The following is a 14,155-nucleotide window of genomic DNA, read 5'->3' as shown; positions in this document are numbered from 1 at the left end:
TTTTTAAAGCACGTCGTCTATTATAGGCTTTGGCTATTGTCAAACTAATTCCTTCACACCTATATCCCTACTTAGTGTGTTTCGTAACACTTTTTAATACTTTACAAAGAAAATTACTTAAATCATCCAGGTACCATAATTTACTGGACACAGTCTATGTGCAAGGCTCTGGCCAAATGCTGCAGGAGAAGCACCAAAGAAGAAACTGATAAATAAGTGGAAAGCAATAAGATATATTGGAGTAGATGAGGAAGACATTTGGTTTAAATTAATTCGGCCTGACCTTGTTTTTCCAAAATGGCCTGACATGGCCTGTTGAGCATGCATTGTATGTCTGTTTTAAATATTTACTATGTCCTAAAGACAAGAATGATGCCCTTAGAGATAGGGATGTAGCTTCCCCTATATCAGCATTTCTTTAAGGATAAACATCTCTCCCTAAACTGAGGATTAATTACTGACCTGCTGTGCTCACCTTGTGACCACTCACCTTGTGGCCACTGACCTGCTGTATTCACCAATCTTCTGTACCAGCTAAGTGTCTCATGACAATTGTAAAGGGACATTCCTATCATATGTGATATAAGGTCTTTATTCTAAGATGGTATATAACCACTCTGGACACCCTACTTCTTTGGTGCCCTTCCTTCCTTAGGGAAGGAAGGCCCTAGGCCAGTTCTCAGATCTGGCTTATAATAAACTCACCCCAATTTTGATTTGTAGATTGATTATGGATTATTTGTATCGACAGTACCATTGTTGTGCCTTTGGAAAGAGTATCTCAGAATGTGAGATAAACATATTCCAGTTAGGAAAAGTCTTTGGAATACTTTCAATGCAACCTACAAATGAGGGCAAATCAAATCCAAAATTAAAATAGTGCAGGTTGTAAAAGGAGATGGAGTGTATAGGAGAGTTCATATACTACTGCACTCTCATCTGGCCTAACCCCACCAGCATCAAGCTCTTTTATTACCTATGTTTTGTCTATATTTTATTAGATACTGTCGTGTGTTACATGTTTCCCCTGCTGTAAGCCATCTGGACTGCTTGATGACACCGCTTCGATGTTCTCTGACAATCTTGACTTTAGCCTGGAATATCATCCCCTGAGTTGTCCTTCTCAACCTAGCAAGCTTTCATTCCATTGTCATCATTGTGTTGTAAGTCCCAAGTTGCTGATGAGTATCCCCAGCAGATCTGGCATACTCACTAACCCTTATCTTAATCAAAGAGAAAAAGTTTACAATTCAGCTGGGCATCAAACTGGGTTGAAATTCTCTGCCACCAGGGACTGAAAGAGCAAAACATGACCTCTCGCACATTTATTTTGAAATTCACTGGCATTTAGTGTCAATGATAGGTTAGAGCAGAAGAGTAGATACTGCCTCCAGAGAGCCATTGTCAAAATTTTCCTGTTTTAGCGGATCTAAGAAATGCCTTTTACACTCATTTATTATCATATTACCATGACTCTTTAATATTTATTCCATCTAGCATCGATTTTTTAATTAAAGGGAGTGAGGCCATAAGGAAATGTAGTGTAGACAAAAGCCATTTCAAAGGTGATACAAGGCAGTTCCTACAGGAAGCTGTTGGCTGGCGGGGGGATAGGAACTGCACATTCAGGGCAACTTCAACATACAGGTTTTTTTTGTTTTGTTTTGTTTTGTCTTTTGAGGAAGATTAGCCCTGAGCTAACTACTGCCAGTCCTCCTCTTTTTTGTTGAGGAAGCCTGGCCCTGAGCTAAGTGGTGCCATGTCCGCACCCAGGATCTGAACCAGTGAACCCTGGGCCGCCGAGAAGTGGAACGTGCGAACTTAACCACTGCACCACTGGGCCGGCCCATAACATATAGGTAAGGCAGGACATCTCAGAAAAAGCCTGAGAGTCCCAGGCCAGAGTCCAGCCATGGACATCAAGAAAGAAAAGGAAAGAGAAAAGAAAGTTATCACCATGAAGTAGGAGTTTGACATTAGGAGGGCATGCCCACCCCCGCACCCACCCCCACCCCCCCCACCCCCCGCCCCAAAAATGTATCTTTCTTATCAATTCTGCCCTTGGGTGATGGAAGACAATTTTGGTTACTGTTGAATTGGAACACACGGCGAAAAAAAAGAAGAAGGAAAGCACGAAAGAAAAAACAATGTCCTTGGTCTTTTCTGGTCTAGGTAATACTGATTACCTAGATGAATCTGCTATTAATCTGCTCATTGACTAATTAGAACCTCACCAACCTTTATGCTCATTCACTCTTGGAGTGTCAACTTCCTCCTATAAACTGATGTGACCCTGAGCTAAACTTCTAAGCCTGTCTTTGGTTCTGAACTTCTTTCTGAGTGCCCAAACACTGGCCTTTCAAAGGTATCACACTAAAAGTTGACCTCATTATCTTCTCCACGATATTGGCTTTTCTTAACATCCTAAGCTAATTCAGTAAATGGCACCTACAGTCCCGAGACTCTAATTGGCAGATAACTGTATCTGATTAGCCTTTAATGACAGATTTTTAAAAAGTTTTGAGACATTACTTTCCATTTATAATTTACAGCAAGAGGAACTAATTTTCTATTTATGGGCCTAATATAAGATTTTTAAAATAAGTTCATGCAATTAAAAAATCGGGTTGACTTAAAAGAAGACGTCAAAGCCAACAGTCTATGCACTATGCATTTAAGTTAAAGTTAGAAAATTCATACACAAATGACTGATTTAAAAACTCTGTCACAAGCTTTAAAATGTTCTCTATATGATGGTCCCTGCTGTCTTTTCATCTTCAGTACTTACCGTCCCTACTTCTGCTTGAATCTTATACACCAGTCATTGTTAGAATTCCCTGGACACAGGTGTACTGCATGCCCACCACATTGCCTTTTCCAATGTCAGTTAGTCGCTTGGAATTAACCCCTCCAATCATGGGTGGATGGGTCATCTCTATCGCCGTTTACCAGCCTGACTATGTCTTCTCAGGTTCTAAAATTCATTAAAATACATCTCACTACAATGACGCATTTTATTTCCAAATTCCTCCTCCTAAGTTTTCAACCTTCAAAGGCATGTTTCAGTCTTTTCTGTACCTCTAGGCACTTGCCAAGAAGGCTGAATCAGACTGGGCACCTAAAAAATGTTTTTTGAGTGAATGACTATTTCTTTGATATTAGAAATTAATGTTTAATATATTAGAGCCATAAATAACCTGTCTTTCAGCTCTGGACTGTAATTCTATCAAAGATTTCTGTTGGCCATGCTTGCTTCTCAAACTCTAAACAGAAGTGTATACAATCCTGAGTACTGACAATCTCCAGATGTTGCTTCCAGAAGCCAACAGCTCATCTTTATGGCCTATCCTCAACTCTAACTGCTTTCCATTACATATTCTCTCCTTTCAAAGAATCTTTTAAATTTAAAAGTCAAGCCTTCTGTCCTGCATCACAGGATGTAGGGGACGTTTATTCCAAGCCTGCGGCTTAATAGGTAGATGAACAAATGTCCCTTCTCCCTCAATGTACTGTGTCAATGATTTCTAAGGATAATTTAGTCTAACACTCCACAAGAGATTGGAGTATTTGCCAAAAGTTCTTTTTCCTAGAAGAGAATTGTTGGTTTTACAGCACAGCATTGCATCAATTACTTGTAATTAGTCTTTGGCATTAAAAAAAAGACCATTCTAGCCTGAATATGACTTTGAGTAGCCTGCTGGTATCTGTAATCTTTCCTCAAAAATCTTTCATACTATATACATGTCAAAAAGAGAAGAAAGACCCTTAATAGATTGATCAGACTATACCTGGGATTTGTTTGCTTATTTGCTTCTTTTTGCTGTTTCAGAAGAAGCAATTCAGCCCATTGTATGCAACCCATTCTGGGAATGGGGATGGGGGAGGGTGACTTCCCCAGGACAGAGTCAGAATGATAATGTCCTACCCCTATTTATTCCTTTACAAGTTCTGGACACAAATCATTGGGTTTCAAAAGACAGAGCCCTCCCAGGTTTCAAGAAAAAAGGAACACAGTTTTTCTAATCATTTAAGTACCATTTAGTCTGATTCGTAATCTATGGAGATTGCCACAGAAGGCAAAGATTCCCCTTAACAGAGGGACTGGAATTTCTGAAAGTAGTGGAGTGGAATAATAAGGGCTCAAGTTGGGAGTTGATTGAGAAGGGGTTTGCTATTAATAAGTACTAGATAAGTGATCCAAGGGGATCCTGCAATTCTTGCCATTTCAACGCCCAGAAATAGTGGATCAGAGTTTGGGATAGCTGACTAGCATGTCTTCATAGCCCCTGTGTCAAGAGACATCACTAAGGGAACATTGCGCAGTTTGAACCCAAAGTCTCACTCCATCTACCAGTATGTTACTGTGGTGGGTAGAATAACCCTCACCCCCACCCCCAAAATATGTTCAAATATTAATCCCCAGAAGCTGCGAATAAGTTATGTTACATGGAAAAGGGGAATTAAGGTTGCAGACACCATTAAGATCACCTATCAGCTGACCTAAAATAGGGAGATTATCCTGAATTACTCAGGTGGACCCAAAGTAATCACAAGAGTTCTTAAAAGTGGATGAGACAATGAGAAAAAAGAGCCAGAGAGCTAGATGGCAGCGTTAGAAGGACCCAAGTCAATATTGCTAGTTCTTGAAGATAGAGAAAGGGAGCCATGCGCCAAGGAGAGCAGGCAGCTTCTAGAAGCTGAAAAAGGAAAGGAAACAAATTCTCCTCTAGAGCCTCCAGAAAGAAATGCAGCCCACCTGCACCTTGATCTCAGCCCGGTGAGATCTGCGCTTGTCTCCTAATCTACAGAAGAGTAAAATAAGAAATCTGTCTTGTTTAAGCCACTAAACTTTTAGTAAATTATTAGAGCAGCGACAGAAAACTACATTACAAAGCCAGGAATTTTCCTTCGCCACCAGGACTACTTCAAGGGGAATCTTTTTCCCAGCTGCACACAGGATCACTCTAAGACCAAAGGAAGCCCCGGTCACTTAGCAGAATGTTATACTGAAGATCCCGTACTTGTACTTGGGGCTAAAACTGAGCTCACTCACTATGCAATCACAGGATAGTGATAGTGAGGAAAGGACGCCTCTGACTTTGTGATGGAAATTTGCTCTCTTGTCTCTGCGTTAACCATCACACAAATCACCTATATTTGCACCTATTCCGTCCTTCTCTGCATCATAACTGGGGATTTACGCCTCTCCACCGATCATCTCCATTTGAAACCCATCACTTTCTATCTTCATAGGCACTTGACTGCATTGATTACTTTTCCTTTCTATTGTGTATTTAATCCCTCTCTCTGGAATGAAAATTTCCTGCTGTGGTTTTTAAACATTATCAAGTCTCTTTCATCAGCAAACAATCGTCCAAAAAATCCTTCCTTCTGTTCCCTATCCTATCTCTAAGTAGAACCTTGGGAGAAAATGCTCTCTATAGTAGAAGTACTGCTATTTCGTGAGTACATTTGTCGTCTCCCTTTTTTTCTCCATTTAAGTCAAACCTAGAATCATACCTCTCTCTAAAGTGACCAGTGACCTCTATACCACTAAAACCAATGCACATTCTTAGAGCAATTGACATTGTTGACCTCTCCCAATGTCTTCAAACACTCCTTTATCCAACCGTTTGCAAAGAACCATTCTCTATCTAGGAATGTTGTTTTTCTCTCCATTTCACGTGATTATTACTATAGCTATCTCAGATTGGCACTTACAGAGGGAAACGTTGCCTGATTAAGTTAATCTTTCTATTATATACTTACCACAATTGTGTTTTTAAATGAGGGTCTGTGATTATTTGATTAATGTCTATCTTTCTTATGGGAATGTAGGCTCCTTAGGGTCAAGGTCCATGTCTGTTTTTGCTTACCATTATAGCCATAATTCTAAAAACATTCCAAAGAGCAATCCTAATAAAATTGATAGGCACTAAAAAATATTTGTTCAGGGGCCAGCCAGGTGGCATAGTGGTTAAGTTTGTGAACTCTGCTTTGGCAGCCCAGGGTTTGCAGGTTCAGATCCCAGGCACAGACCTATGTAATGCTCATCAAGCCATGCTGTGGTGGCATCCCACATACAAAATAGAGGAAGATCGATAACAGATGTTAACTCAGGGCCAATCTTCCTCACCAAAAAAAAACCAATTTTTTCAATGAATGATAAATTTCAAAAGGGAAAAATGCATACGTAGAAAAAAGAGTGAGAAATCAATTTGATGGCTCATCTTATTTTAATCTTTTAAATGATCCAATGAAAATAGAAGTTCCATTATATAGATGAGAAAACTGAGGTTTGGAGAGAATAAATAAATCCTCTAAGGCCTCACAAGGAAAAGTGGCAAAATCAAGACATGGAATTTAGATATGCTTAGCCCAAAGTCTATTTTTGATATTTTGTTCATCATGAATATTTGCATAAATTTTACATTTTTTAAAATATTGCATTAAACTATTATTTCTCTTGGTAAATGTGCTTTTAGTTACCCCCTTAAATTTTGTGCCCCACTTGCCCTAACTTACCCCATCCTCATTGGACCCTGTACTAATTATAAAGAGTTTAGTTAAAACGTTTAATTTGAAAGTAAGCTATATATGGAATTAAGCGATAGAAATCAGTCTCGCTGAGGGAAGATAGGAGAAAACAGTATTCTTAACCTGGATCAGAAGGATGAGAAGGGGCTTAAGAACAGACTCCATCCCTCAGTAAGGTAATGACTAGGATCTGAAAGAGCAGTGACAGGTGATTCTCCACGTGCCGAGGGCAGAAGAAGATAGAGAGAGAAGGATTTTCTATGCAGACACAAAAGTATGTTTGTTTGGCACAAGCATCACTTCTACCACATTCTGTTGTTCTGTTGTTGGTCAGTGCAAGTCACAAGGCCAGCCCAGATTCAAGAGGAGGCAAATGTACTCCACCTCTTGACGAGTGGAGTTGCAAAGTCACACGGCCAGGGGTGTGTTTCCAGATAGAAGAATAGCTCCTACCAATTTTTGCCAATAGTCTACTACAAGTAGCAATGCTAGTACCATCATAGTGTAACTAGCAGAGGGTAAATTAGCTATTCACTTGTAAATCTTTGGCAATTTGGTTGGCAAATAACAGTGCTTTGCTGTTTTATTTTGCTTATTGATGTTTACTAGTGAACCTCATTTTGAAAACTGTGGAAATCACATTCCACAACATTCTAATTGTCTCTGGGGGAGAATGGATGGTTCTCAGATAAGAGACACTCTAGTTTTTGTTTGTTTGTCTTTGTTTTTCCTGACAGAAGGAAAATCCACCACCATCGCTACCCCCCCCCCCCCCCCCCCCCGCCTATTTAACAGATTTTGCTCAATTTACCCTTGGAGACGTGATCACTCAGTTTGGGCATCCTGCCTGTGTTAGGAAAGGCCACGGGCGGGCCGGAAATGATGATACCAACCAGACAGAATCTGCTGAAGCCCTCTCTATTAAAAATGCATTCTACGACGAATGGTTAATGTCTCTAAGAGTCAGGAAAAACGTTAGAGCCACCTGGGGATGGACTAAACGGATGATCTTGTGGCCTCAGCCTGCTGGAGACAGTTTTCCTGTCCACATCCAAACCGAAGAAATGAATCAGGGAAACAAGTTGTCTCAATTTACTTTACTGCCTCAAACAAGGCTTCATTATTAATGGAAATTGTTATAGAAAAACTCGGGGTTTTTTTTTTCCCCATGTATTGTTTATATGCCTGTTTAAATTCAAATTTGAGCTAGCAGCTAGGGAAATAAGAATGTTTGAAGCGTACGGCAAAAATCTCATATGCGGAAGCCTGATTTATCCAGAAGCGTAAATGCTGAATTATACACCTCCCACTTATTCTAAATTGAACTGCCCACGTCTTTGTGGGGCTGCCCACAAGGTGTCTAATGAGTTATATGCCTACACTTATTTAACAAGAAAAGAAACCAAATAGAGCGTAACTGAAACCTGGGTACATTTTGTTTTTGTTTTGTTTCAGAGAGCTGTCAGATATTTCAGTCCAATCTTAAAGTTGCTGCTTCCCTTTATTGCAAGTCGACTTCAGAATTTTAGTTACCTCTTGCTACAAAAGGTTTCAGTTTACAGGGTGGCAGGAAGAATGAAGATCAATGGTTCCTGGGTCTGGCTGGTCATACCAATTTGTACTGCAATCTAGGTGCTGCAATCTCTGAGATTTGAGTTTAAATGTGGGCCTTGCAGCTTTAGAAGAAAGATGTGGTCTGCATTCGGCTGTAGATCAACGCTGCCAGTTTATTCACAGATGAGGCATCCATCATGCTTGTGCACATGGGCATTTCATGGGGTAGAGAAAGGAAAGGAAAAGGAAAGGAAAGAGATGGAATGAGGAAAGGAAAAAGGGAGAAAAGGAGGGAAGGAGGAAGAAAGAAAGGAAGGAGGGGTGGGGAGGGAGGTGATCTTGTTTGTTTTCTTAAAATAGCACAGACAGTAAATCTTTTAGGTAACAATTCCTGGTTCGTTCATAGAAAATAGCATCAGTCAAACATAAAAAACAATATTATTGTTTAACAAATGCATGCTTAATAAAAATATAATAAAAACTAACCTCCAGTGCATACTGAATGATAAACGTGGGTCCAATATTTTTACTGGCATATACTTCTAGTTAATCCAAAGTAATTCCCTTTTTAAAATCTTGCCTTTGAGGCATTGTCTCTCTGACTTGCCACATAAAGTGCCCTCCAATATTGCAATCTTGAACTACTTGCATTTGAAGGATTTCAAGTGATTCATATAAAATTTTTAGTTCCAAACAATCACACTAAATTTGTAATGAAGGCCAAGTTCCTTTCTTATTTTATGAATTTAAAAAATTGGCAACACAATGGGTTAAGAAGTTCTAATTTTATAATGCAATCACATTCTAACTTTTAATGATATAGCTTTTTGCTTAACCCTTGAGATAATTCATATAACTTTACACATGCAATTGATTTTAGTTGCTGTTTTCTTGTCCCGTGAAACCTGAGGAAAAGCAGTGAGAAATAACATCGGTTTTTTTGTAGTGGAGCAAAAATATCTATAGCTCGTTTCACAAATAAAAAGCTTGACTTTTCGGTCTCCTGGGCATATTTGAAGTGGGGGAGCCTATTTAAGGGAGAACGGAGGCTGCAGACCAGAATTTTCCCTGCTTTTTGTTTCTCTGCTTGTTTCTTCAAGACAAATACTTTGCAAAGAAAAATATTTTCTTTTAGGTTGAGAATGGATTTAGATTCAGTCAGTGAAATTGAATGCTAAAGTAATAAGCTAATATGATCTTCTTGAAAGAAATAGATAGGCCGTGTTTATTTCGTTGAAACAGTTGGAACAGATTTTATATACTATACACAGTCTAACCATCTTTCAGAAGGGAAAAAAATAGTTTTTTTATACATTAGGTTATAATTAATGTATTTATTTAATAAAGAGGAATGCTCTTTGTTTAAAATACATAATTAAGAAATTTACTCTTTTCTCTAAAGCAATCTAAGATAACCCTCTTTGGCTCTATCCTCCAGGTTGTAGTACCCTCTGATGGTAAAGAAGAGAGGTTATAGGGGAGCTTAAAATGTTAACTGAATGGTAAAATAACTTTAATTCAGATGAGAAATGTCTTCTCTCTTCACTCAGTTCTGAAGGAGAGAAATCTTTAGTTTTACTCAGATATATACTTAAAAAAACATACTTTCAGATACTATCACAGTTATCTTTCCCATTCCAGAGATGAGGATAGTAAGGCCCAGAAAGAAAGAGCATTTGTCTTTGGTAAAGAGTTGTATGCAGTGATCAATAAGCAGTGATTTGTGCTTAAATAAACACCACAGCCATTAGCTTAGAAATATTTGCAAAAGTCCATATACTGCTCATTCAGTCACTATTCTGTATTTTCTGTTTCCAAAGAATCAACTTAATCACACAATGTGATGATGCTAAAGGGCTAGTTTAATATCTTTAGAGCCCTAAATACTGTGAAAAGAATGCACCCCCACACATTCAAACAGTGACCAGTACTAAACCATAAAATGAGTAGTATTAGGAATTGCAACATTTCTGATTTTTCCCACAGAGACTTTCTTTTTAAGAAATATCATACATAAAATCATTTTCAAAAAAGAGTTGGTATTCTTGTTTGCTGGGCCCTAAGCACAACCTTGACCTGCCTCTTGGGTGTTCCAGAGGGACGACGTCTCAATCTCTCACACCACAGTAGCATGCGACTTTAACATTTAATCTGTTTCCTTTCTCCTCACATTCTTGAATATTTTAATTAGGAATCATTTTAATGGAAACATTTGAATTACCTAATATAGCCTTTAAACAACAGTCCAAATAAAGAAAAAAAAATGTTCCCTTTAAAAGGAATTGTCAGCTTTGCTGAGCATTCAGAGTAGCTGAGTATGGGGCACTACTCTGAATTAGCTCTTTAGTTTTTATTAAAGTTGTTATATTGAATAAGTTAAATATCTCTGCTCCTAATTTAAAATGGTAATGAGAAGCTGAAAATAAAAAGCATTCCAGTGAGGAATATCAGGGACATGCATGTCAAATTTAATAAAAGGATTCTTCATCCTTGTTTTAGCTTTGGCTTTATTCTTTTGACCAAAAAAGAATGTTGGAATCTTGACATAAAAGAGAAGGCTATAAATGAAGTGTAATGACTTTAGAGGTGAATGTATTGGTTCGTGTATTACTTGGTATTGAAATTTAGAATCTCTTAGAAAACCAAATTTCCAAAACCTATTAAAAAGACATAATTAATAATTCTACCTGAAACGATCTCTTTTTGCCATTATTATCACAAGAATTATATGAAGATATGCTTTAATCTAATCACTTGATCAAAAATTTACCTGACGGCTTTCTTAGAGTATTTTTACCACTTTACATATTTTAATATATGGTAAGTGATGTTTATTTCTGTATTTGAACATTATCTGCTAATATAAATTGGCTTATCTAAGAGTCCACATGAGAAAGTGAAAAGGCATCACTTTTAAATTTCCCCAGAAGACGTAATCACTCCATGATGTATTAAGGTATGTTGTCTTTAAAATGATCACTAACATAATAGAATTTTTACATGTTTTGGAGCCAAATTGCACTAGAAGACAGTGGTGTATATAGGGCAGTAAAAAAGAGGTTCGTTTTAGTTTGACATGTCAGTTTCATCTGACAAAACCATTTCAACTGACAGAAACCATTTAGGGCTTAGAGTTAGGGCATTGGTAGGGGGCTCATATGGCCACAAGAGGGCAGCAGATGGTCTGAAACCGATGAACTGGGCTGATGCATGTAGAAGGATTACAGTAGTGAAGGTTTTTCAGTCTAGAATGAGTACTTTCCAGCCTAAAAACGAAAAAGAAAGAAAAGAAGGAAGGAAGGAAGGAAGGGAAAGAAAGAGTGAAGGAGGAAAATGTGCCAAGAAGGGACAAAAGATAGGGAAACACAGGTACTTTTTAACATGTTTGGTTCGAGGGGTTTTTTTGATACAGGGATGCTCTTGTGTGTGTGTGTGTGTGTGTTACCAATAGCTAAACTACTCAGCTACCCAAGGCTAAAATACATAAAAACTCTTAGTTCTGCCTAAATCGACCTCCAAAAGGTGCAATTGATGGCAAACTCCCTCCACTACAAAAAATGAAGCTTTTATCTGTAAGTTTTCTCTTCTCATATATCAACATTTTTCTCTCCTGAATAGTTAACCTCCAGCAAAACACTAGGTTTTGAAAATTGAAGAGCATAATCCAGCTGATTCTGCCCCTCTGCCTCCATAGTCCTCATCCAGGGACTAGAAATGGCAGTTTTCTAAATTTTGTGTTTGATTTTCTTTTTGTTAAATCACTTTCAATTATTTCTTGTCACAGGTTATGTTTCTTAGCTATGGTCTAGATATCACTAGAGAACTCAAGGTCTACATGTTAATTAATCTTTCACAGTTCTTCCCAAAGAGCACAAGACTACAAAAAAGACATAATTTACTAGTTTGCTTTCCCTAAACAATGTATCTGCCATTAAACCACCTTATCCTATTTACTAGGCTTTGCCTCCGTAATACTGAAGTAGATTTAAGTCATACCCAGGCTTAGATGGATACATAACATTGCATATAGTGAATGGAGGCCATTGCAGCTTTCTTCAGTGGAGGTGCCATTCACTCATCTTTACGTCTTGGCACATCCTCGTTAAATAGGTAGCGAATAAATAAATCCTTGGGAAGTCACACAAGAAGCGTCGATCCTGATTCAGTGCAGAGTTTGATTATGAATCACAGAACAGGTCTACCTCTCCAGTCATTTTTACAATCACATCGGACATCAGACTCTCGGAATAGTAAATATTTGCCCAAGTCTCAGTTATTTGGGCTCAAAAGTCCAAGAAAAATTAAAGAATATTAAGAAAATATGTCTTCATTATATTGACCAATATACACCAACAATCATACCAATATAACAAAATTCAATTGGGGATATATGCAATTTACCCTGCTTCCTCACTCAGTCATTTACAAAGCTTTAAAAAAGGACATAAGTAATTATAGCAAATATGGTTTCATCCCCTCTTGTTTGCACCTGTTTTCTATCAGATAGTCTTGGCTATGAGCAGGAAAATGATGAAAGAGTGCACATCAAAGTGGTAAAAAGTTTTCGGAAAGAAACTATATAATGTATAAAGCGATAAATAAATAGCCCATAGTTCGCTAGGAGAGGAGAGCCGTGCTTTGTTCAAGTCGGAACACTTGCTAGCTTTGAGAAAAATAATGAACACATTATATGCCAGGTATTCTTCTAAGTACTTTATATATGTTACTCATTTTAGTCTTAAAGCAATCCTATAATTTGGTCTTATTAACCATGTCAGTTTTATAATTGAAGAAGTTTTATAATTAAAGTGCCAAGTAACTTCCCTAAGGTCACACAACTCAAAAGTGGAAGCTTTCTGCATAACCAGCTTTTTCTAAGTGTTGGTCTCCCAGGTGCGAAGCAGGAGGAGAGCATGCAGGCTAGTTTGGTTAGTGATGCCTTATTTTCACCCTTTCAATTAGGAGAAGAGGAAGTTTAGCACACATAACTAGACTCTTCTAGAATGATAAAACGAAAGCGTTGTTTGAACCATAGAAAAGAGAGGGGGTTACATGTCTTGCAATGTATCTTGAGAAATTAGTTCATGAGTAGCTAATGTAATTTTTCAACCTTATCCTAGACCTTTCATGTGCTTTTAAAATTTCATACAATTTTTCTTTACAGTTTTGCCTTTGGTGTGTTTCTAGCCAAAATCCTTAAGGCAATGGAAAGAAAATTGGACTGAGAGTCAGGAGATGTGAATTCTAGAACAAGTTTTTTCACCTTACAGACCAACTAGTCAAGCTGAGTCATTTTATATAAAATATATATCTTTATTGGTGTTGCTTCCCATTATATAAAATATGAGAGTGGGCCAGGTGGTCTCTTTCACCTCTAATTTTTAAAATAATTGTAGTCTAGCACACTTGAATACATCCCAGGTTCTTTTTCACTCATTCCTTTTTTTATATGCTACATTCCTGGGAGAGAGAGGCAGGCTTTCATCCTCTGACGGCTTGACCTGTCATCTGATATATCTGCATCACACGGCTGGCCCATTTGGGTGATGGCTCCAGAGGAATTGTTTCCATGTCCCAATTTCTAGCCATCTAGCTGATCCAGCTCTTTGAGAGATGCTTTCCCCATAAGAGAAATACAGCTTTCAGAGTGATCGTGTTTGTGTGTGTGTGTGTGTGTGTGTGTGATTCTTATTAGGTCAGTGGATTGGCCTATTTCTGTTATTAATGTTGCCTTACTCCACATCACCATGACTCCAAATTTCCAAGTCATTGTCCATTGGCCCTTCACTCTGGTATCCCACACTCAGTTAGACAATGAATCCAGCCAATTCCACCCTAAGTATCTTAGTCAGCTTGGGCTGCTTTAACAGATTACCATAGATTGGGTGGCTTAAACCACAAACATTTATTTATTACCGTCTGGAGCCTTGGAGTCCAAGATCAAGGTGCCTGGAAATTTGGTGTCTAGTGAAGACCCTCTTCCTGATTTGTAAACAGCAAACTTCTTCTATGTCCTCACATAGTGGAGACAGAGAGAAAACCTCTCTCTCATGTCTCAACTTAT

The sequence above is a fragment of the Equus przewalskii genome, chromosome 1, assembly GCF_037783145.1.
Source record: "Equus przewalskii isolate Varuska chromosome 1, EquPr2, whole genome shotgun sequence".
Taxonomy (NCBI): domain Eukaryota; kingdom Metazoa; phylum Chordata; class Mammalia; order Perissodactyla; family Equidae; genus Equus; species Equus przewalskii.
The sequence above is the reverse complement of the archived record's forward strand: the minus strand, read 5'-3'. Positions refer to the sequence as shown.